Source organism: Polypterus senegalus, chromosome 12 (assembly GCF_016835505.1).
Source record: "Polypterus senegalus isolate Bchr_013 chromosome 12, ASM1683550v1, whole genome shotgun sequence".
In the NCBI taxonomy this organism is placed as follows: domain Eukaryota; kingdom Metazoa; phylum Chordata; class Cladistia; order Polypteriformes; family Polypteridae; genus Polypterus; species Polypterus senegalus.
Window position 1 is genome coordinate 6,351,685 of NC_053165.1, and position 22,965 is coordinate 6,374,649.

The 22,965-nt window shown below is 45.0% G+C and overlaps 1 protein-coding gene across 2 annotated transcripts in view; it reads left to right on the forward strand.

The window, feature by feature from the left end:
* Positions 1 to 358: 358 nt before the first annotated feature.
* The window catches only part of fhit (fragile histidine triad diadenosine triphosphatase), a 1,101,949-nt gene continuing 1,079,342 nt past the window's right edge, over positions 359 to 22,965 (forward strand). For both annotated transcript variants that reach the window (XM_039772389.1, XM_039772390.1), the window contains exon 1: positions 359 to 576. The gene's annotated coding sequence lies outside the window, so the exon portion shown is untranslated. The remainder of the gene's footprint in view (positions 577 to 22,965) is intronic.

The window sequence follows — 22,965 nt, forward strand, 5'->3', positions numbered from 1 at the left end:
GCTTACTACCTCATGTGCAACATAAACCCTCTCAAAACTGATAAAAGATTCCTCACACAATAATAATATCTAATTATTAAACAAAGGCTCTTTATTAGGTATTAAAGCAATAGTTGCTAATAATCATGTACGCCTATCAGTTTGTAAATACAGAACTGTGTTTTTGCAGTACAGGAGATGGAGGATATCAAAGTCTAGCTCCAACGTAGTCTCAAATTAAAAACGAAACGCAGAAACCACAAAATGATCACAGATCAACGGAAACAAAACCCTGTTGCATGCCGGGATTTCTATTTTCCCTTTACAACGAACGCGATTAGTCTACATGAAAAAAAGCTCATTTCCCTTCTTTGTTATTCCGAAAATTGAGAGTAACAGACCGCAGTGTCAACGTGATCTCAACTCATAAAAGAAACCCCGAGCAAAAACGACTACGTATCGATGGACACTAAATCCGGATGCATGTCGGTATTTGTAGTTTTTTTATCTCCACTGAAAGGCACCTCCACTCACGTATAAACTACATCTCCCAGACGGCTGTTGGAGTAACACCTTGCTGTCGGGGTTCACGTCCTGGTAAGTTGCTGTCACATTGGTCGTGTTAACCTATTGAGTGTGGATACTGGGATTGAGGAAACTGCAATAAACTTTAGAAATTGCCGATTTGTTTTCGTAAATGTTGCGCTTTAATGATGCATTTATGAATCCGTTTCGGTGACATACAGAGTGCAGTTTGTTTCTGCCATGTGCTTTTCAGGTGTTGAAAGATGACGGCTTTCTTTGTTGTTTAAATCGCTTTGCGTGACGTCGGCAGTGTCACTCGATTTATTTATTTACACGTGGGAGGGCTTCTTTGTAATTGAACTTGACAAGTTTGTATATCAGTCGGGGCTGTCATGTGAAACGACCGTGTGTGTGTTTCTAAAGCTTACCCAGTGCATTGGACCATTTAAACCTTACGATGTCTGCTATTTCTGAATTTGTTTTACCTTTAAGGTTATATTCAGGGAAAATGTGGCTTAGTGTACCTAATTTGAAATGCGGGCTTGAGTCAAGGTTATTAGCACGAGTAAATCTGATAACTACGTTGTATTCAGTCCTCGCGTATCACTCTGGGGGTGTGAAACATGTCAGTGGGCATCACGGAGGGGTAAATCATATCAAGAATATGAACGAAAAGTAGTAGCGACAGTAAAAAGTAAGCTGATTTGCTAGTAGGATTCCCGCGTGTCTAAAAATATAAAGACATGGTGATAAGTGGAAGTAAATAAATGAATGAAGACCCCTAAGTGGGACAAATAAAGTTCTACCAATTGTATAGTGCCGGTCATATCTGTTTATCTATTCTAGAGTGCCTTTCACATCTGTGCATTTCATATCATGATTATAACACTTTAATATCGTATATCTCTTAAAAAAATATGACATCTCTATATTATAGTGCCACCTTTTTACATGAGACAATACTAAGGATATTTATCTGTGCTATAGTTAATTTTATACATACGTTTCTGTGTAGTCTTGCTTTATTCTCACAAAGTGTAAATCTGTCTTTTGGTTATATAGTTCCTTTCACATCTGTCAGTCTGTCACGCAGGGCCTTTAATGTCTGTCATTCTATCAGTTATAATACTGCATTTTATCTTTCTGTTCATATTACAATGCCTTACATAAGTCAGGTATACAAGTAGACATGAAAGACACTACATCGTATTTGTCTGTCTACTGTACCTTATCTATGTGTTATATAGTGCCTTTCATTTTCTATCTATCTATTGTAAAAGACAAAAGAAGGAGGAAAAAGAGTTGAGGAATCCACCCTGTATATTATGGACACACTGCCAGGCAAACAAAACAACAGCAGCAGAGAACTGTCTGGGTCAGCGTCCAAACGGGGACAAACAAAAAAGATGGGAAGGTGCTAGGCTTTTATAGGCGGGTCCGTGGATGCTCAAGGCGGAAGTGAGGTCAACAGGAGGCGTGGCCAGGAGGGAGTGCAGGGACTTGGAGGAGTTGTAGGCAGGTTTCTGTTCAGGTGATCTGCAGAAGAGAAAGAAGAAGACAGGTTAGTTCACTTCGTCAGTCCCCCTGCTTGTTTTCCACTCTTGGTAAAGCCCGTAGCCTGCCTCCCAGTGACTCTATCTATCTATCTATCTATCTATCTATCTATCTATCTATCTATCTATCTATCTATCTATCTATCTATCTATCTATCTATTATATAGTGCCTTTCACATCTATCTATCTATCTATCTATCTATCTATCTATCTATCTATCTATCTATTATATAGTGCCTTTCACATCTATCTATCTATCTATCTATCTATCTATCTATCTATCTATCTATCTATCTATTATATAGTGCCTTTCACATCTATCTATCTATCTATCTATCTATCTATCTATCTATCTATTATATAGTGCCTTTCACATCTATCTATCTATCTATCTATCTATCTATCTATCTATCTATCTATCTATCTATCTATTATATAGTGCCTTTCACATCTATCTATCTATCTATCTATCTATCTATCTATCTATCTATCTATCTATCTATCTATTATATTGTGCCTTTCACATCTATCTATCTATCTATCTATCTATCTATCTATCTATCTATCTATCATAGATATTGTGGCGGAGTGGTGGCTCTGAGGCTAGAGATCTGCACTGGCAATCGGAAGGTTGCTGGTTCGAGTCCCATAAATGCCAAAAGGGACCCTGCTCTGTTGGGCCGTTGAACAAGGCCCTTAACCTGCAATTGTTGAGCGCTTTGAGTAGTAAGAAAAGCGCCATATAAATGCAAAGAGTTATTATTATATTATTACCATATTTTTTCTAATGCACTCCTGTAAATCTTTGCTATCTGTGGATTTGTTTAGCTGCTATTCTAAAGCGTAACCCATTTTGTGACACTTGCGGTCTATTCACGCCAGTTCGTTGATGAGGGCTGCAGGATGGGTTGTGGACAGACATTTGTGTGTTGTATTTCTGTCCATACAGAGCAAAACAAAACAAAAAAAAAAAAAGTCGTCTTCTACTGAAAATGGTGTATTTGGACTTTGGAACTGTATTGTTATAGCATAAGAGTTCACATTCAAATACTGAATGGATAAATGTGTGCAAATCATTTTTTCATGCTGAAAATCAAAATACTTTTGCATGCCACTGTACAAAAATCAATACTTCCAATAACAACAGTGTTTGCTTGTGACGCGCCATCTGTTGGAGTGACAAATGCAATGCATTTTATTTCTACATGCGTTACAAGGTGCAGTCCTATGGATGGTGAGCTGATTTTGATTACTTGGATTTCAGCTCATCTTGGATGGGCAGCACAGCTGGTGACACACATAATTCTTATTATTTATTTATTATCTCATTTAACGATGCATTGGTTTATTTGCCTATTCATTTCAGTTTGTCTGAAAGATAACGCAGGCACCAGTGAAGCAGACATCCAGATGGACCGCGCAGACGCCTGAATGAGTAGAGTAGTGACAGACATCTTCCTGGTCGGCACCCCCTGCCATTTTACAAATGGGCACCCGACACGATGGCGGATTGGTCACAGCTGTCCAATGCTGTTGGCTTGGTACCCGCGCACTTTTGTGGAAAGTGTCTACAAGTCGTTCTGACAGAAAAGTCAGATAATTTGGCAGGAACTCACATAAGGTCATAATTAGATTCTCACAGCTAAAAACTAGCAAACGTTTGCAGTTGGTAGAGCGCAGCCTCCTGCTCGTCGCACAGATTTATGTTCAGAAGAAGCTCACAGCGGTAGGCGCCCTGACCTGATGGGCACACATGCTGACTTGGAGGCACACACAGGGCTCGCTTTTGCTTAATGCAGCATCATTTTCTTGTTCATTTGGATCGTGTACACTTTGATCCTAATTTTGATTTTCATTTTGCATTTTAGCAGCACCACATCCCGGGCCCCATATCCCCCCGTGTGGGGTTTGCACATTCTCCCTCCCTGTGCCTGAGAGTCCGTGTTTCATTTAAGGAATATCCCACCAAATGATGATTATTTTTTTTATCTGTTACTTACCCTGCGTTGTTTGTGGTAATCTCATGTTTTAATGGAGAATGGAGATGAGAAAGTGCAGGATACCATAGGCGTCAATGGGGAGGATCACTGCTGTATAAACTGCAAACAATTTCAAAATGTCCTTGAAGAGACTCCGTTTACTCGTGTGTGTCAGATATCCAATAATTTCATTTCAGATAAAATGTTTAAAGGGTGAGTTTGGTGTTGTCCAGGTTGAAGGTATTTCATATCTCATTTGGCCCTCGTGCAGGTTAAGCATTTTCTGTACATTTTTAAAAATATCCCCCCTGCACTGGTGCTTTACAATGCCAGCTAATGGGGCCCTTTAATTCACAGGCCGGGAAAAGTTGGGGTGCCAACCTGGACACCCCGTTTAACACCACACAATGTCACAAAATAAACTTCAAATAAACGGGCGCTCAATGGCGCAAAAGTAGCAGGCAGGCTTGATTGATTCCAGGGGTCTGTCAGCGGGAGCTCCGTCCTGTAGCAGACTGAGACACCTCTACCTGGGGACGGCTGCCTTTATATGGTTGGGACTGGAAGGGGGAGTGGCTTCTCAGAGCCAAGGGGGTGTGGTTACTCGACCTCATGGGGTGTCTTGTCAGAGCTGCAGAGGGAAGAGACAAGACTGTTAGCCACAGCGCCCCCTCTCGTCCTGGAGTGGTATTGTTAGCCATAGTGCCCCGCTGTCGACCCAGGAGTGGTATCTTAGCCACAGTGCCCCCTGTCATTCTGGAGTGGTGTCATTAGCCATAGCGCCCCATCTCCTCCCGGAGTGGTGTCATTAGCCACAGTGCCCTCTGTCGTCCTGGAGTGGTGTAGTTAGCCACAGTGCCCCCTCTCGTCCTGGAGTGGTATCGTTAATCACAGTGCCCCCTGTCATTCTGGAGTGGTATCATTAGCCACGGTGTCCCCTGTCGTCCCGGAGTGGCATCATTAGCCACAGTGCCCCCTGTCATCCTCGATTGGGATCGTTTGCCACAGTGCCCCCTGTCGTCCCGGAGTGGTGTCGCTGGCCATATCGCCCCTTGTTGTTCTGGAGTGGTGTCGTTAGTCACGAAAAGGGCAAACAAATAGGCTTTATAAATAAAAAGATTTCATTTTTCAAAAATCTTCTGTGGCATAACATTAAGTTCTGAGAAGCACAAGAGGCTGAAGGAAACAACAAAGGGAGGCAAACAACATCCCAAAACAGAAATCCAAAGAATATTTGGAAAGCAGAGCACAGGGGTCGAAGATTCAGACTCTTTAGTCCACCCATCCATCCATCCTCTTCCGTTTATCTGAGATCGGGTCGCGGGGGCAGCAGCTTCAGCAGAGATGCCCAGACTTCAGTCTCCCTGGCCACTACTTCAAGGCGTTCCCAGGCCAGCCGAGAGACTTTGTCCCTCCAGCGTTCACGGAGCTCCTTCACTCTGATCCACCCTCGCAGAAGTGACGCCTCCTTCCAGGCGGTTGCCCTTTTATAGCCCAGGGACTGAAAGGGGGCGGAGCCAGTCGCCCTCACTGGGCAGTTTCTCAAGTCAGTGGAGGAAGGAAACGACAAGGCGGGTTAGCGTCGGCGCCCCCTCTCGGCCCGGGGTGGTCTGACATACCTGGGATGCGCTTGGAGGGGGACGCGTGACAGGGCTTTAGAGCTCCAAGTTCACAAATGTCACAGAGCACGACTCCCAATGTGTTGAGATCAGTCACGGCGGCCCCATCGTCAAGCAAACCGTAATGTTAAGAGGTTTGCTACACATTTCACTTTTACTAATCTATTATTCCAGAGTTCTTCTCCTCAACGATTCAAGTATGAATTTTTAAATAAATGTGCAATGTGCACTTTCAAAAAAAGAAAGTATTCAATGTTGTCGGGGATAATGGATAGCAATCAGCCGCTCAGCAGGCTTCCAGTGATAAACTCACTTGGCTTTATGTTGCACCGGAGGATTTTACCTGCCTGTTAAAAACAGGAACTATAGAATTTCTCCGTATATATTTGAGCGGTAAAATCACATGTTCCATAATGTGTGCCTGCACTCGGCGGATTTGTTTTATGGCGGCAAACCCTCAGAGTGCCGGGGTGTCTTCGTGAATAGCCTGCCACAGTGAAGCACACAACAGGGGGCCCAGGATTTGTGTTGCTTTAGTGCCGTAGTTAAGTCGGTGGAGTTTACACGGATGGAATATAACGGGAGCGCGGAGCGTTTGGAAACCGTGCGTCGTCCCGCTGCGTCTGTGTTGTTTGCCTGCTGAGGAGGGCCGCGCACTTAGCCGTGACCACGTCAGTTCCATGAATTCAGACGCTGCTCACCAGCGTCTGTCACTTGGAGGAGAAAAGAAAAAAAAAGATGCAAATAGCTGCGCCTCGCGAGATACGCTCACGGAAAATAAAACGCTTTACAAAAAATCAGCATCGGAATAATTGGTGGCCCAACTGCTTTTCATTCTGGTCTCCTGCCGATTTCAATTCTTTGAACGCACTGTCCGAGACCATCCTTAATGTTATTTTCTCTTCTGCAGAATGTTTGAGACATCATGCAGACAAACAGTTAAACCGGGACCCTTACAATTTTGTGAAAAAGATGATTTTTGAGAACCGAGGAGAAAACTTTGTTACGAGTTACTGTTGTGGAGTGGCGGACATGGTGAAAAGGGAATTGGGGGGCTTCTGAAAAGATAAAAGAACCCCAGTGCAGGCCAGGATGTTCACGAGTCTCTCCAGGAAGAAGCTCACAACCAGCCAGCCAGCCCCCTACTACTATCTGCAGGCTCTGTCTGGCCTGTGCAGGCCCAAACACAGGCAACTGACCATAAGTGCAAAGTGCAGTGAATCTCCCACAAATAAGGCAGAGGGTCTCCTGTTTCAGCCCAGGGCGCCTCTCTGCCTGGGGTTTAAGAATCTCTTTAATGAGACGATTTTGTACTTTTTTTTTTTTTACATTAGTATCGCTGATTAGTGATTTCGAAGTGTCAGAGTATCTTCTGTTTTGTTCCCTGTGCTTTGTGGGTGCCCGCAGTCCCTTGCGGTTCATTGTGACTATGCTTGTAGTGATGGTGGTGTTGAGCTATCCTGTGTTTGTTGCTCTTTTTGATTTTTGTGAATTGCTGTATTTTTTTTTTGTGAAGACTCGCTCTGCCTTTTGTGTTTTGGGACTGTGTTTGATTTTGGAGTTGCCTAATTTGAAGGTGTCGCCCTCTGTGCCTTTTGCCTTCTGCTCCCCGGAGCTTATTTGTATGCCACATATATCATTTTTTGTATTAGTAATTCTTTTTATATACAAGGATTCTATGTTTGCCCTTTTTTCGTAATTAGTGGGAGTTTTGACAGTATTTCCCCCTCTAATGGGCGTTTTTGGGATTTGTGGGGCTTTCATGTTTGGAAACTCTCTAGTTCATAACAGAGTGTAATCACATTAACCACAAATCCCTTGAGAGTATGCACCAGACTACGCAAAATTATCCTAAAGTGCTCCATTTGTGGATTTAAATAAAAATATAACAATGGGTTGCAGGTCTCCAATGCAAGTGCTCAATCACATTTGATTGTGTTTCATTTTTGTTCACAAAAGTGTTTTCCCAGAGGTAGTTGTCCACCTTAATAAAAGGATTAGTGTCTGTGTGTTTATCTGCGTGCCGGTGCTGTGTCTCTGTCACTCCAACAGACGGCACATCACAACATTAACACTCTTTTTACTAATTCCATACTGAAGATCATATAGAGATAGATCATATAGATCACATATAGAGATGTATGCATTGCATTTTACATTCCAACAAATGGTGCATAACAAACAATGACAATGCTTTTACAATTCCCATACTAAAGGGCATATAACTGAGATAAATGCATTACATTTGTCATTCTAACAGATGGCACATCACAAACATTAAAATGAATCGCAATACCAAATGGCATATGGTGTATCACTCATATTTTAGTAAAAAAAATGCATTGTATTTGTCATTCCAACACATGGTGCATCCCAAACATTTTATTAATAAAATGCATTGCATTTGTCATTCCAAGAGATGGCACATCACACACATTAACACTGCTTTTAAGAATTACATACCAAATGGTATATAATAGAAGCAAATACATTGCATTTATCATTCCAACAGATGGTGCATCACAGGCATTAACCCTAGTTGTACAATTCACATACCTAAGGGTATACAACAGAGACTCAAGCATTGCATTTGTCATTCCAACAGATGGTGCATCACAGGCATTAACACTGATTTTACGAATCCCATACCAAATGGCATATAACTGAAACAAATACATCGTGTTTGTCATTCTAACAAATGGTGCATCACCACCATTAACAGTTTTTACTAATCCCATGCCAAATGGTGTATAACAGAGACATATGCTTTTCATAGTGCACTCTATACGTTAACGGTGAGGTCAGCGCTGATCCCGTAGATTTTAGCCTGTCTTAGATGGATAGCACAGCCAGTTTAGCAATATGTTAGTAAAACTGCATGCGTTTGGGACATTGTGAGCATACAACTGGATGACATGACATGCGTATTATGCAACACAAATAACTTGATATTTTTTTCATGTATTTTTTGATATTGTTTGCTGATGGCCAATGGTGGTCTCCGTAGACCCCTATTCTATCAATAACAGTTATGTCCGTTCTTCATAGAAACACAAGGTTACATTTTTGTCTTGGCTTATTAAAGTCAGAACCTTTCTGGGTTGAATTTGCAGGAGTGACCTTGATCACTACTGACCTAAAGATCCCTCTGAAGTTCCCCTGGTGGCTCACGGTGTCCCTGAAATCCTGGACCCCAACTCTTCTTTTTAAGGTCCCATTGACTGAAGTGTACAAGGGCCAATGTGAAGCTGGTCATCGTACAAAAGGCTCATAAAGAGAACTGGCTAAAAGTGCGCAAGTGTCAGGCACATTGACTCTCTTTGATGACAGCTTGTGACAAATGACAAAGCTTTGACCCAGCAATGCACACCCCCAATACCCCAGATACTTTGTTCCCTGGCATATTGTCTGTGAAAAAGCCGCATGGCACCGGAGAGAAAGGAATTCTTGGAGTGGCTTGTGTCGGCTGGTAAGGTAACTGTCTTCCCTGATTTATTGATTGTATGCGCCGCATGTAACGGGGGTCTGTCATCAGCCGAGATGATTTCCAGCTTCTTCATCACGGCCCTCTGGCATATCAGCACCAATAATTTCGGCTCCCTGTCGGGTAACCTGTTGGGGCTTCTTTAGATTTTGATTTGTTAGGCCGCTAAACCAAGGAATTGAAGTGAAATTAAACGTTGATAAAAGGTCAGCTGGAAAACTCCATCTACTTTGACTGTACTGGGGGTCTTCTGTATCACTACTGACAGTCCCCAAGTGTCCTTCCAATGTGTTGTCAGTTTAGCTGCAATAAGATGTCCAGACAGACGTCCACCATCAGTGTTGTATTCACCCGGGTATTTTGTAGTCCGGGCACCTGCAATTCCAGGCATTTTATAGGCTGGCAGTGCCGTCACCTGTGGCCCCAACTGTGACCCAAGAGCCAGACCTCACTTAGATAAACCGTAACCCTGGGGGTTTGAGACAGGGGGACACAATGATGAGCCCCCATTAGAGTGAAACACGTGTTGTGTACGCTTTGTATGATTTGGCAGGTTCTGTATCACACATTTGTGGTCTGTTTCACACAACTGAGAGGACGTGGCAGATGTGTGCCAACTGGCCGTCCAACCACAAGTGTTTACCTAATAGGTTAACAGATTGCGATTCACACCTGTGAGTATACAGCATACACACTTATGAAATACAATAACAACCAACAGAAACTATTAAATTACAAAAGCGTCGTGGAGCTGTTGCTCTCTTTTAGAAAAGTGCGCCTAACTTATGAATTGTGATCTTGCATTCGGTGTGCTTCTCAATTGAGTTCTGAAGCTCCTGTTGGCTACGCTGTGCCACTCATTCCCTCACAGCTAGTCACCACGTGGGCACTCCTCGCCCTCTGTGTGTGCCACCTGGGTGCGTGTTGCTGCTCTGCTCTTTCTGACTGGATTTAGCTGGATGGGATCCTCCACAAAGACCTTTCAGTTCCGGTTACACTGATACTACAGTTCATTACCTGGCTCTGTCCTAACAATCTTAACAGTTCTTGGAATCAAAGTGGTTGTAATTACAGTTCTGATGTAAGCAAATCCTTGTTCCTTTCCTGGCTTGGGGGTCTTGGAGGCGTCTCTTAGTATCAGACAGCTAGCTCTTGGGCTGATATTGCTGGGCCGGCCAGTCCTGGACACATTGGCAGTCTGTCGAGATCTACGCCACTTGTCGGAAGTGATTGATTTCAAATCATTTGCCAGTCTTTTCAAATCCATTGCCAGACCCCCGGGTATCCACCACTTTCTTTCCGAGAGCTCTTTTGATCCGGTCATGACGCCGCCACACACATCAGTAGCAGAGAGACCACCAGAAACAAGGCAGTGGGGTCCACCTGTGCATTCTCTGTAGAGGTTCTGATCATTGGCATCTCATCGAGGACATCTCCGATTCTAGTTTGATGGATGTGAAGTGGTGATGAACGCCGAGGTGCACTTCCTTTATCTACATGACATTTAGATTAGAAGCGTGAATGCGCCGTGTCAGTTTGACGTGTCCTCACCTTTATCTGTTGGCACGGAGATCTAATGTTTACCTGTTCAGATAACAACGACGACAAGATTTATTTCTAGAGCACGTTTTCATACAAATGATGGAGCTCAAAGTGCTTTACAGGATGAAGAAAGAGAAAAGAAAAATACAGTAATCCCTCGCTATATCGCGCTTCGACTTTCGCGGCTTCACTCTATCGCGGATTTTATATGTAAGCATATCTAAATATATATCGCAGATTTTTCGCTGGTTTGCTTGTTTCTGCGGACAATGGGTCTTTTTACTTCCTGTACATGCTTCCTCAGTTGGTTTGCTCAGATGATTTCATACAAGGGACGCTATTGGCGGATGTCTGAGAAGCTACCCAATCAGAGCACGATTGGCTCAGCGACGGAGCACAGAGTTCAATTCCGCTTTACATTAACCAGGAAATCTCGTCTCGCTCATTCAGCATCAACGTGTTTCGCTGTGTAAAGAGTTCAGTTTCATCAATGAGCTGCTCGATGCCCACTCGGAGGTACTGAGTGACGAAGATTTGGCCGAGATGACCAAGTCAGCGAGTGAGGAAGATAAGGAACAAGAGGACCCAGCACAGGAAGAAGATGCAGGCCTAACTCTGGAGCGTCTTGCGACCATTCTACGAATGACAAAAGATCTCCAGACATCGGTTGAAGAATGGGACCTGCAAACGATTCGTTCTTTGCAATTTAGAAATGCTCTTGACAGCGCCACAGAAGTGTATAAAAACGTCCTTACACAAATGGAAAAGCATTACCAGCAACTGCCCATCATGATGTTCCTTACACGCAAAACACTGCGTGGAAGACGACGACGGTGCTACACAGTCGCCTGAAGAGGCTCCTTTAGAAGAGCAGTAACCTCTCCTCGGTTGTGCGGTAACATTTATCTCGTCGTTATCTGACAAGTCGTCGTGTCTTTGTTGGTGAGTACCCATAACTCATTTTCTATGTACTTAGTACATGTACGTACATTTAGTGTCGCTGTACACACATTTACTGTATACTGTTTTTCTTGCATTGTACGTATTTATTGCTGGTGGCCTGTGTATCGTAATGTCTGTAACATCTGTGATATCGGAGACGCTCGGTATCTTTAAAATAACATTTAGGTTTTACTGTATATAAACTGTGTGTTTACATACTGTGGTCCGAGGACGAGAGGAGGGCTTGTGCCTCGTCCAGACCGCGAGGGGGCGTCCGTCCTGGTTATGTTGGGGGCCTCGGGTAAGGGGCTTGGAAGCCCAGCCCTGTAGGGACCCGTGGCCACCGCCAGGCGGCACCCCGATGCTGTTTCATCCCGTGTGGTCCTCCGGGACGCCTTGGAGGACCAGAGGAGGGCGTGTGCCTCCTCCAGACCGAGAAGGGGCGTCCGTCCTGGTTATGCAGGAGGCCTCGGGTTGGGGGCTTTGAAGCCCAGCCCTGTAGGGACCCGTGGCCACCGCCAGGCGGTGCCCCAGTGCCTATTTATCCCGGGAGCCCGGCACTTCCGCCACACCAGGAAGTACCGGGGGGAAGACGACCGGGGAGACACGGACGGCTCCCGGGTGCGCAGCCGGCACTTCCGCCACACAGGGGTGTGGCCAACGGTAAGTGCCGGAAGCAGCTGGAGCCCATCCGGGTTCCCATAATAGGGGCCGCCTCCCTCCAGTCATCGGTGGATGTCGGGAGGTAGAGAGACAGAGCTGGGGAGAGGACTGGAGGCGGCCAGGAAAAGAAGGCACAGAGACTGTGGGCCCTGGACTTTGGGGAAATCGGTGCAAGAGGCACAGGGGTGTGAGTGCACGATAACTGTAAATAACTGTAACAGCGTTCACAATACAGAATTTCAACAAATCTTACCTAATATCTAAGAGAATATAAAGGGTTTATGTTGTATAACTGTGCGGGAAATGTTTATAACAGTGTGGGAGAGTTTAGAAGGGCTTATAATATATAAAAATAACCATATGAACATATGGTTTCTACTTCGCGGATTTTCACTTTTCGCGGGGGTTCTGGAACGCAACCCCCGCAATAAAGGAGGGACCACTGTATAAAAATTAGGCAATGCTAAGTAACAAAGAATAAAGTAAGGTCCGATGGCCAAGAGGAGAGAAAAAACAACAAAAAAAAAAACTGCAGACGTCTGGAGATAAAAAAAACAAAATCTGCAGGGGGCCACAAGACCACCCAGACCCCAATATTAATGATCTCAATCAGTCCTTGTGGTTTTCAGGCTTCAGATGGAAGAATTTGATGATGATGGTCAAGTGGACCTCTGGCTTTCAATCCATCAATGGAGGGACTGCATGGCGCCCTGATCGGGTGGTGGGGCCGCAGATTGGCGACCACAGAAAACCGGAAGAAGAAAAGCAGAGAAAGTCGGGGTCAGTACGGATTGTGGAGCCATGATAAAAATGATCATTCATATACAGAATATCAGGGTTACACTAAAATGAAGCTCTGAGAAAGTCATGTTAAATTAACGGGTTTTTAGCAGTTGTTTAAAGTGCTCCACTGTATTAGCCTGGCAAATTTCTTTCAGTAAACTCGTATTCCAGATTTGAGGTGCGTAACAGCAGAAGACCACCCGGCCCGCCTTACCTGCCTGCCCGAACGCCCGTACGCCTGCCCGCCCGCCTGCCCGCCCGACCACCTCTTTTAAGTTTAGCTCTTGGAATTCTAAGCAGGCACTCATTTGAAGATCTCAGGTTACGACTTGGAGTGTAAGGTGTAAGACTTTCTGAAATACAAGACGGAGCAGATCACTGAAGGCTTTGTAAACCATCGGCAGGAGTTTAAAGTCAATGGTTTCCATGGGGGTGCACTTCCCTTTTCCGTGTAACAAGTCCACAGTTTTGCTCATTTAGATTACGAGCGTGAATGTGCCATGCCAGTCATAACTTTTATCTGTTGGCATAAAGATCTAATGTTTGCCTGTTCAGATAACGACAGCATTTATTTGTATCACATGTTTTCATACAAATGGTGGAGCTCAAAGTGCTTTACAAGATGAAGAAAGAGAAAAGAAAAATATAAAAATGAAATTAGGCAATCCTAAGTAACAAAGAATAAAGTAACGTCCAATGGCCAGGAGGACAGAAAAAACAAACAAAAAGAAATCTGCAGGGGCTCCAAGGCCACGAGACCACCCAGTCCCCCCTAATATTAATGATCTCAATCAATCCTCCTGGCTTTCCGGTTTCAGATGGAAGAACATGATGATGCTGATCATGTGGACCTCTGGCCTTCAATCCATCAATGGAGGGACTGCATGGCACCCTGATCAGGTGGTGGGGGTGCAGATTGGCACCACAGAAAACCGGAAAAAGAACAGCAGAGAAAATAGGGGTTAGTATGGAGCCAGGATCCACTCATCCATCCATCCATCATCCAACCTGCGATATGCTAACTACAGGGTCACGGGGGTCTGCTGGAGCTAATTCCAGCCAACACAGGGTGCAAGACAGGAACAAATCCCAGTCAGGGCACCAGCCCACCGCAGATGGAGCCATGATGAAAATGATAATTCAATACATATATAACTTAACAGGGTTAGACTGAAATGTAGCTACGAGAGAGCCATATTACAGTAACGGGTCTTTAGCAGTTTTTTGAATTGTTCCGCCGTATTAGCCCGGTGAATTTCTATCGGTCACCTATTCCAGATTTGAGGTGCGTAACAGCAGAAGGCCGTCCGCCTGCCTCACCACATCTTTTAAGTTTAGCTCTTGGAATTCTAAGCAGACCCTCGTTTGAAGGACCTAAGGTTGCGACTTGGAGTGTAAGGTGAGTGGTACGCAGAGATATAGGATGGAGCAGATTATTGAAGGCTTTGTAAACCATTAGCAGGATTGTAAAGGTAACGGTTTTCAAAGGGGTGCACTTACTTTTTCACACGACCGTTTAGACTGCTGCGACCACTGAAGAGCAGAGTGATGTCGGACTTGCTGGCCTCTTTTTTCGTTTTGTTTTTTTTGTCCAGCTGTGCTCAACGCCATCCTTCCGAAACACACGCATAGCACAAGCAATTAAGGCATAAAAATATCTTGGCAAAAAGCACACTGCATGTGAAATGCGGGAGAAGAAGGATGGGTGTCGGAAATTTCTTCACGAAAGCTGTTATGCCATGAATTAAAGTCAAGACTCGTTCCTCCGCCATCTGCTTCTTGAAGTTTTCAGGGTGATTGCCTATTGAGATTTTGGTAACGCATCAAATTAGCTAAGCAGATTTAATTCCACCCGTACAGCTGAAACAATTTATTTTCCCTCATGTTTCAGTTACACCTGGCAATCTGATGGGGCCTCCTAGAAGGAGCTCACAAATATCCAAATTTCCAGACTCTAATTTGAGACTTCAAATCTATTTTCCCAAGGCAGTGACAGTTATTATCTTCACAGATGCTGCCATTTCTTTTTTATTCTGATAAGGAGCACACTGTGCCTGACAGCCAGAAGGTGTCGCCCTCTAGTGGCTGCCGGCTTGGGCTTTCTAGTTAAATGCTATGCGTTGTGCACCACCGAGGTCCAAACGACCCCTGGAAGCAACATCAGAACCAAAAGTGTGGACTGGGAGCTTCCTGAAGTGGGTGTCCATGGATTAGGAGATGCACACAAGCCTCAGATCATCATCTGCAATGCCAGGCATCAGCTGGAGTGGCGTGAAGCACTCTGGCGCAGTGGAGACGTGGAGTGATGAGTGATGAGTCACACTTGACTATCTGGCAGGCTGTGCCTAACATATCTATCAGATAAGGTGTCGCCCTCTCGTGGCTGCCGGCTTGGGCTTTACAGTTAAATGCTATGCGTTGTGGACCACCGAGGGGGCGTACAGGCTACCTTACCCGACACAGACAGCAGACACATTTATTCACGTGGGGAAGTCCTTTCCCTTTGCTCCCCAGTACACAAGTAGCACAGCACAGTCCTTTCTTCCTTCTCTCTTTCTCCTCCTGACTCTGGCTGCTCCTCCAATGGAGTGAGGCGGCTCCTCTTATTCAGCTGTTGGGAGTGCTTGTTAGAATTAACTGGAATCACTCCCAGCTGTGGTGGAAGTCCATTATAGGGCTCTGCCGCTCCCTCAGACGGCCCCCACGGAATCCTACAGGGCCGTACCAAACTCCAAGTCCCAGCATGCCCTTCAGAAATCTGTGGTGCCACAGCTGCCCAGGAGGGCTGCCCTCTAGCTTCCCGGAGAAGGTATTGCCTTGCTGATGCTCTCTCCCCTGGTCCTTCCATACAGTTGGCGTCCCGGCCAGGTAATGGCAGTTTCCGTGTTTAATTCCTGCCTGGTGTGACCCCCGACTGCTTGTGCTGCACATTTTGAAATCCCGACACATGTGCTGCGTGGGGTGGAGGTCAGTAGGAAATGTGTCCGGTGAATTTCCTTACCAGTGCCTTGTTGTGCCCCTCTGTGGCCCTGTCCCTGTCTGAAGTGCTTTTAGAAAGACAAAAGGTGTGGTGTATGATGGCCAAGTGCATGTGGACCCCCTTCAAATGATTGATCTGAGGCACCCGGTAACAACGAAGCCGAAACACACCGCAATGCAGACCCCATGGACACACAGAATGGGTCACAATGAAGTGTGCAGTGGTCTGTAAGTGGAGTTTTCATTACAGTCGTTTTTACGAAGGGCCGTAAACCAACGTGTTCGGTGATGCGGAGTGAATGTACTTACAGTTCCACCAAACCGCCCGGACTTCATTTCCCATCATCCTTTGCAGCCTAGGGCTGGGGCGGCCCTTTAACTGTGATGGATGGGTGGTGGCCCCGCCTCTTGGAGGATTCACTCACATGATCACAAGATCATATCCTCACACAAAGAAAGCAAATAAACAAAAAAAAAAAGAAGTTAAACTGGTCTAAAATAACTGACTGCACAAGTACAGTATAAGAAACAATGAACGATAATAAAAAGACAAAAGAAAGCCCTTTAAACAGGAGAGGAGCGTAACAAAGTGCAGCTCAACAACCAGCGAGTACAGGATTAGAACACAGGACGGCGAATCCATGAGGCAGCGACACTACCCGCTGTGCCACCAAGCATTCTGTGGCTCGCTGTGGCGTCTGCTCATGCCCATTAGGCCTGAAATCGCAAAACATTTTTCATTGTTTCACAAAATTTTATCAATATTTACAAAATAGTGGGAATTGTTAGATGGGCTTGGCATGCTCAGGTTTCGGTTGGAAACTCGTAACGTAACTCACGGATATTTTTACATCTTTGGCGTCGACTCATGAAATGTAACTGAATTATAAGGGGTTGGGCACGGCGGCACATTGGTTTGAATTCTGACCCGGTTGCTGCGTGTGTGCAATTTAATGTGCTTTGCTTTGAAACGGACCTTCTTCCAAAACTGCAGCAGTGTGGGTTGAGTGGGTGGGAGATTTGGAGGAAAGCTGGCCTTTACTTCCAGTACCGAAGATCCCGGCATGCCAGTGCCATACCATTTTTATAATTTGTGCTTTTGGTTGCTTTCTCAGTAATGGTACAGCACACGTCCCTCACACACACGCTGCATCCCCACGGTGCTTGGACTTCACTGAAGGCTGTGTGAAGTTGGATCGCGCTCAGCTCGGACTTCTTTGCATTGTTTGGTGTGAGAAAATGAGCCCAGGGAGAGGCGCCGAGTTTGGCTTGTTTCTTTATGAAAAGGCGGATTCTTGCACATCTCTCTTATGCAGCGCATCGCCACCGTGAACAGAGGCAGTCAATCCAGCTTCCCTTTCGCCCCATTCAAGGTTAACCCCATTGTGGCCCATTGCTCAAATTGAAAGGAAAAAAAAATGTGCTGTGCCGTTAACGGAGGCAGGTGGAAATGAATTTAATTAAAATGTTTTTGAATTAGACCTAATGTATTTCTTGTGTGTATGGAGCCCTCAGGCACGATACACGGTGAGCGCAGGAACAGGAGAATAGTCTCTTCCTTCAGCTGGGAAAAATTCAATTTGAAATGAAGGTGATAATAAATGAAGAAGAAGAAAAAAAAAACTCTCCGTATGTATCAAAGTCGCTGTCTGCCATTCACTGGCTTTCCAGATACTTTCTGGCTCCCCTGCATTGAATTTAAAATCTCAGCCCGAAGACATCCATCCATTTTCTAAACCCTTGTTTCTCTTTAAAGGCCCATGAGGTCAGCATTGGCCACCTCGGGCAGGACACTGGTCAGCTTAGACAAAGACCAACTGCTACTGGGACAAGTTGAGAGTCCCAGGTCAGCCTTTAAGGGGTGTTGATTGGAGTCGGAATACGTCTGTTACGCCACTTCAGAGTCCCAAGGCATGTAAGCCCCGAACAGTTCCAAAAATGACCACTAGAGGGGGAAACGCCATTAAAAGCTTTGGCTCTATCTATCTATCTATCTATCTATCTATCTATCTATCTATCTATCTATCACATTAAGCCACCTGGAATGTTTATAGATATTAAGATTTATTAATACACAAAAAATAATTTGAAGCTCAGTGGAACACAAAAGGCAAAAAGGAAATGCTAAAAAAGACCAAGGAAGTCTGAGGGGAACAAACAGCCATCATGAAATTCAAAGTGAAGTAAAATAGAGAGCACAGGAAAATCACAGCAGTGACCCAAGTGGACTCGCCACACCATGAGCACGCTCAGATGAACCTGCATGGAACTCTGGGTTAGCTCCGCCTTTATGGGGCTGAGGGCAGGCCCTTCTGGTGATGGGCAGGTGGCCCCGCCTCTTAGTGAACCACCCATTCATAACACAAGGACATAAAACAATTTGACAAATGAGTGGAGACCAATCATCCGAATCAAGCCTGCTTGTTTAGCTAATAGCTAAGCTGTCCGGGAAAAAAAAAAAACATTATGGCTTTAGGAGGCACCAGTGAGCTACAAACCCCAGACACAACTGCACAGGGAATATTTTTGATTTAACAAAAGTACCTTTCCAATCACCTGGGACAAACAAATCCTTTCCCTTTTCTTTTCATTGTCCTTTTCTCTGTACTCCTCCGTTGCTGTTCTGCTCCTCTCCTGACTCGGAATTTCAGATGCAGGTGAGGCGGCTTTTTTTATGCTGGACCTGGGAACACTTCTGGTACCACCGCACTGCATGGTGGATGCACTTCCAGCCCCCCAAAGTAGGTACAGTGTCTCCTTACAGGACCCCCTGACAGCATCCAAGTATCCCTGTCAGGAATACATGTCCCAATATGTCAAGCTGGTGTGCCGCTGGGAGTTCCACTAGAGGACCGCTGCTATTCCGTGTTAAGGTGGGATACACGGCCCTCTGTTGTTATGGCCTCACGGCTTGGAAAGGTACCAGCAACCAACTTGGCTGATATGCTTGTTCAACCACGTCCTTCCACGATAATGGCTTCCCAGCTGGGCAAGGAACCATCCAATCTGGAACATAACACAGGCAATGGTATATAGACAAAGTTAAAAGCAAATAAAATTAATATAAAAATGTATCTATTTATTTAAAGAGCTTCTGTAAAAAGACAAATCTACCCCAGGGGACAAATAAATTATCTATCTATCTATCTATCTATCTATCTATCTATCTATCTATCTATCTATCTATCTATCTATCTATCTATCTATCTATCTATCTATCTATTATAGTGCCTTTCATATCTATCTATCTATCTATCTATCTATCTATCTATCTATCTATCTATCTATCTATCTATCTATTTTATCCTGCCGACTACACTAAAATCAGAATCTATCTATCTATCTATTATATAGTGCCTTTAACATCTATCTATCTATCTATCTATCTATCTATCTATCTATCTATCTATCTATTATATAGTGCCATTAACATCTATCTATCTATCTATCTATCTATCTATCTATCTATCTATCTGTTTTATCCTGCCGACTACACTAACATCAATCTGTCTGTCTGTCTGTCTATCTATCTATGATTTAATGCATTTTATATCTCCGCCTGTTTGTATGTTTGTCTATAACAATCCAAAATGAACAAAGAAGATCTGTAACAAAGGTTTAAACATCACTTAGAGGAGGAACCCCAAGTGAAATATAACAACGTGAAGTAAACCTGCAGGTACAGACAAGCACCTGAAAGTCCTCCTCGGATCAGCTTGTACAGACCAATAAGCAGTTTGGGTTCTCGTGTTGCTCAAACGTCATGGCACCCCAGTTTACGATGCCTGCAGACCCCTAGCTGATATCCAAATGTGCAGCAACAGTGAAGAACAGAATCTGTCGCTCTTCTCTGATGAGGACATTCTCCACGTCAATGTGTGCCTTTGTTGGGTGATGTCGATGGTCGAGCAGATCGAGCTTTGTTTGTTTCACCCGTTCTTCCCTCATTAGACCTTTCTACCCCTTCCTACACTTTTCATTGAGACTTCTGTACTGAGCCGACATCCTTTGGTGAACCTCAGCAGGTTTCACTCCCTCTGCCCAAGGAAATCTCACTATGGTACATCGTTGTACGGTGGCGTGAACCCGTCCATGTTTTGTTTGAGCTTGGCTTCAGCTAGACTAACGACAGAGTGCTGCTCTGTGTGGGTTTGATCTACCCATAAGCCACTGCAAACATCTTGCATTGCGCCAGCTTCTATCCGTTGCAGTTACCTTGTCATTTTCAACTTGCCTTATGGTTTTCACTTACCGTCATCCAGATCTGTTCCCATCATATTCAGGAGAATTAAAGCAAACAGGATGCACCTGATCGCAATCTGGAGTGGCGCAGCAAAGGATCTGAGTACTCGTGTGAGGGGGAGTCCAGCTGCAGACCACCAGAGCTCTGCTCCGTTGAGGAGGCTGTCGCTGTGCGTTACACCTCAGTGGCACTACGTGATACGCCCGCTTCCATTATGGTTATGGTTATACGATTATATGTGGGAGGAGTTATCTGACGCACATCAAGCAAATCAAATGACAAAAACGTGCCGTCTCATTGGCTGTCTAATTGCAGAGCCATAGAGGTCTGCAACTGGACCCTTCTCAAGACTTAATGTCCTGATTTTTTAAAAACTTACAAACCCTGCCTATGCATACAAATGAAAATTCTACAATGTGGCAACAATTTGTCTTGGAGGCCATAGAATAAAATCCCAAGTTTTACGATCTGCTAGACTTGGCTTCTAATTACCAAACTGGTTGGAATGAAAGCCTGCAGGTGCTGTGGACCACCAGGACTGGAGTCGAGTGCCCCCTGCTCTGCCAAATCTTCGGCTGAGTGATTTCCTGCGGTATCACCAACGTGGAATTTACCTGTCAGTGCTGCGTGGGCCTTTCCTTACGGAGTGTTTGTGATGATGCTGTTCTTTTTAAACTTGAATTCTTCGGCGCTTGTGTTTCTGTCTTTACGACTTGGCAGGTGAGGTGATTTGCTCAGGGCCACCTCGTGAATCCGTGCCGGTAATTGAGTCAGTGGCCTTGTGCTTTACGGTCCTAAGCCGCGCCCATTTGGCCACACGTGTGCACTCTTGTAATGTCTCAAACGTGAATGGCGGTGCCTTTTATGCTGCTATGCATTTTGAATTCATGACTTAAAAAGTGAATTGGCCATCAGAACGCGACGATCTCGGCCCACGTGGTGCCCCCAGTCCTTGTTATTATGTGACAGTGCAATCCGAATGACTGACGGATTCAAAGATGCAGGATTTATTAGCTTGTTGTGTAAAGGACCGGGCTGCCGAACTGAAATACTGTTGCGGCCTTCATTAACTTTGACTCGGTCTTGGTCCAGGGAAGCCGAGCGCAGAGAATTAGGATGTAAATCTGCTTTAACGGAAACAGCTTTTGATGGCTGGATTTGAAATGCGGCAGTACATTTCAAGAATGCTTGCGTGTCGTGTGCAGCCAAATCTAGGATGTCGCCATCCCCCCGGCCCTCCGTTATTGTAGCGCCTGTCTGTCCAGGTGGTTCAGTGAGATTTTCCGGCCCTGCGATTCTAAGGGGCTCAGGTAGGACTCCAATATGTTGTTCTTTATTTTAAAATCCCCCTCCCCATTTCGAAGAATTCTCTCCCCCAGAAGTCTTCACTTGCCGCTTTGTCTCATGGGGGGGGCGAGACATGATTCTGAAACGAGAAAACGTGTGTGGGGGACAAACCGTTCAAAAGGAAGTAGTGAAAAGCGGTGAAATCCTGCGGGGCTTCTTCCTGAAACTCCCACTCCCAAATCCTCCAGTCCGTGCATTTTAACCCCCTTAGCGTGTGACCTGAACTGTAAAAACAGAGTTTTAGTCCTCAGCGTCACTCGGGCAATTGGATAAACGCGTCTCGCGTAAGCATTAGACCCCCGGATCACTTGGCCAACAGCGTTAGTGCCCGAGCGTTGCTCATGAAACGATGAAGGCGTATCTTGTGTAAGCGATAGGCCCGAGTGTTTTCTGGGCAATTCAGTGAAATCTGATTCTTCGTGCAATGAGAGAAGTCGCAAAATCAACCGGAATGTTCAGGCAAATTATAGAAAAAAGAGATCTAAATCCGTTAAGTAATTTACTTTCTAAGTAGATATAAGATATTCCCCGAGGCTGGCGTGTGAGTGTGGAGGGCCCTGCCTTCCCCTCCCCTCGGCCCACAGCGTCTCTCTCGGATTTGTGCAAATAAATTGTAACCGCAAGCAAACTCTGATTCTTAGTGCAATGAGAGAAGTCACAAAATCACCCGGAATATTCAAGCAAATTATAGAAAAAAACCCGATCTAAATCCGTTAAGTAGTTCTCTTGTGAAAAGCAGCAGACATACAGACATTAGATTTTATAGATATACTAGCTCTCCCCCTACGGCTCCACCCACGTAGTAGTGACACAGGACATACTTTAAAAATCAATAAACAGACAGGTATCTATCTAGATAAGTGGAGGCGAGGTGCGCTCCAACACGTGGCAACAGGTAGAGCGACTCAAAAGGAGGCTGGCGTGTGAATGAGGAGTGCCCTGCCCGGCTCCCCACTCCTGATGTCACGCTTCCCCCTCGCCTCGGCCTGCAGACTCTCTCTCAGATTAGTGTGAATGTATCGCTCCCGCAAGTGAACTGTGATTCTTAGCGCGATGAGAGAAGTCGCAAAATCAACCGGAATGTTCATGCAAATTATAGAAAAAAACCCAATCTCTCATTTACTTTCTAAGCGGATTTAAGATACGCCCAGAGGCTGGCGCGTGAGTTTGGAGGGCCCCGCCCACCCGTCCCCTCTGCCCACAGCGTCTCTCTTGGATTCGTGCAAATAAATCGGTACCACAAGCGAACTTTGATTCTTAGCTGGATCATCTGGAATGTTCAAGCAAATTATAGAAAAAAACCCAATCTAAATCCGTTAAGTAGTT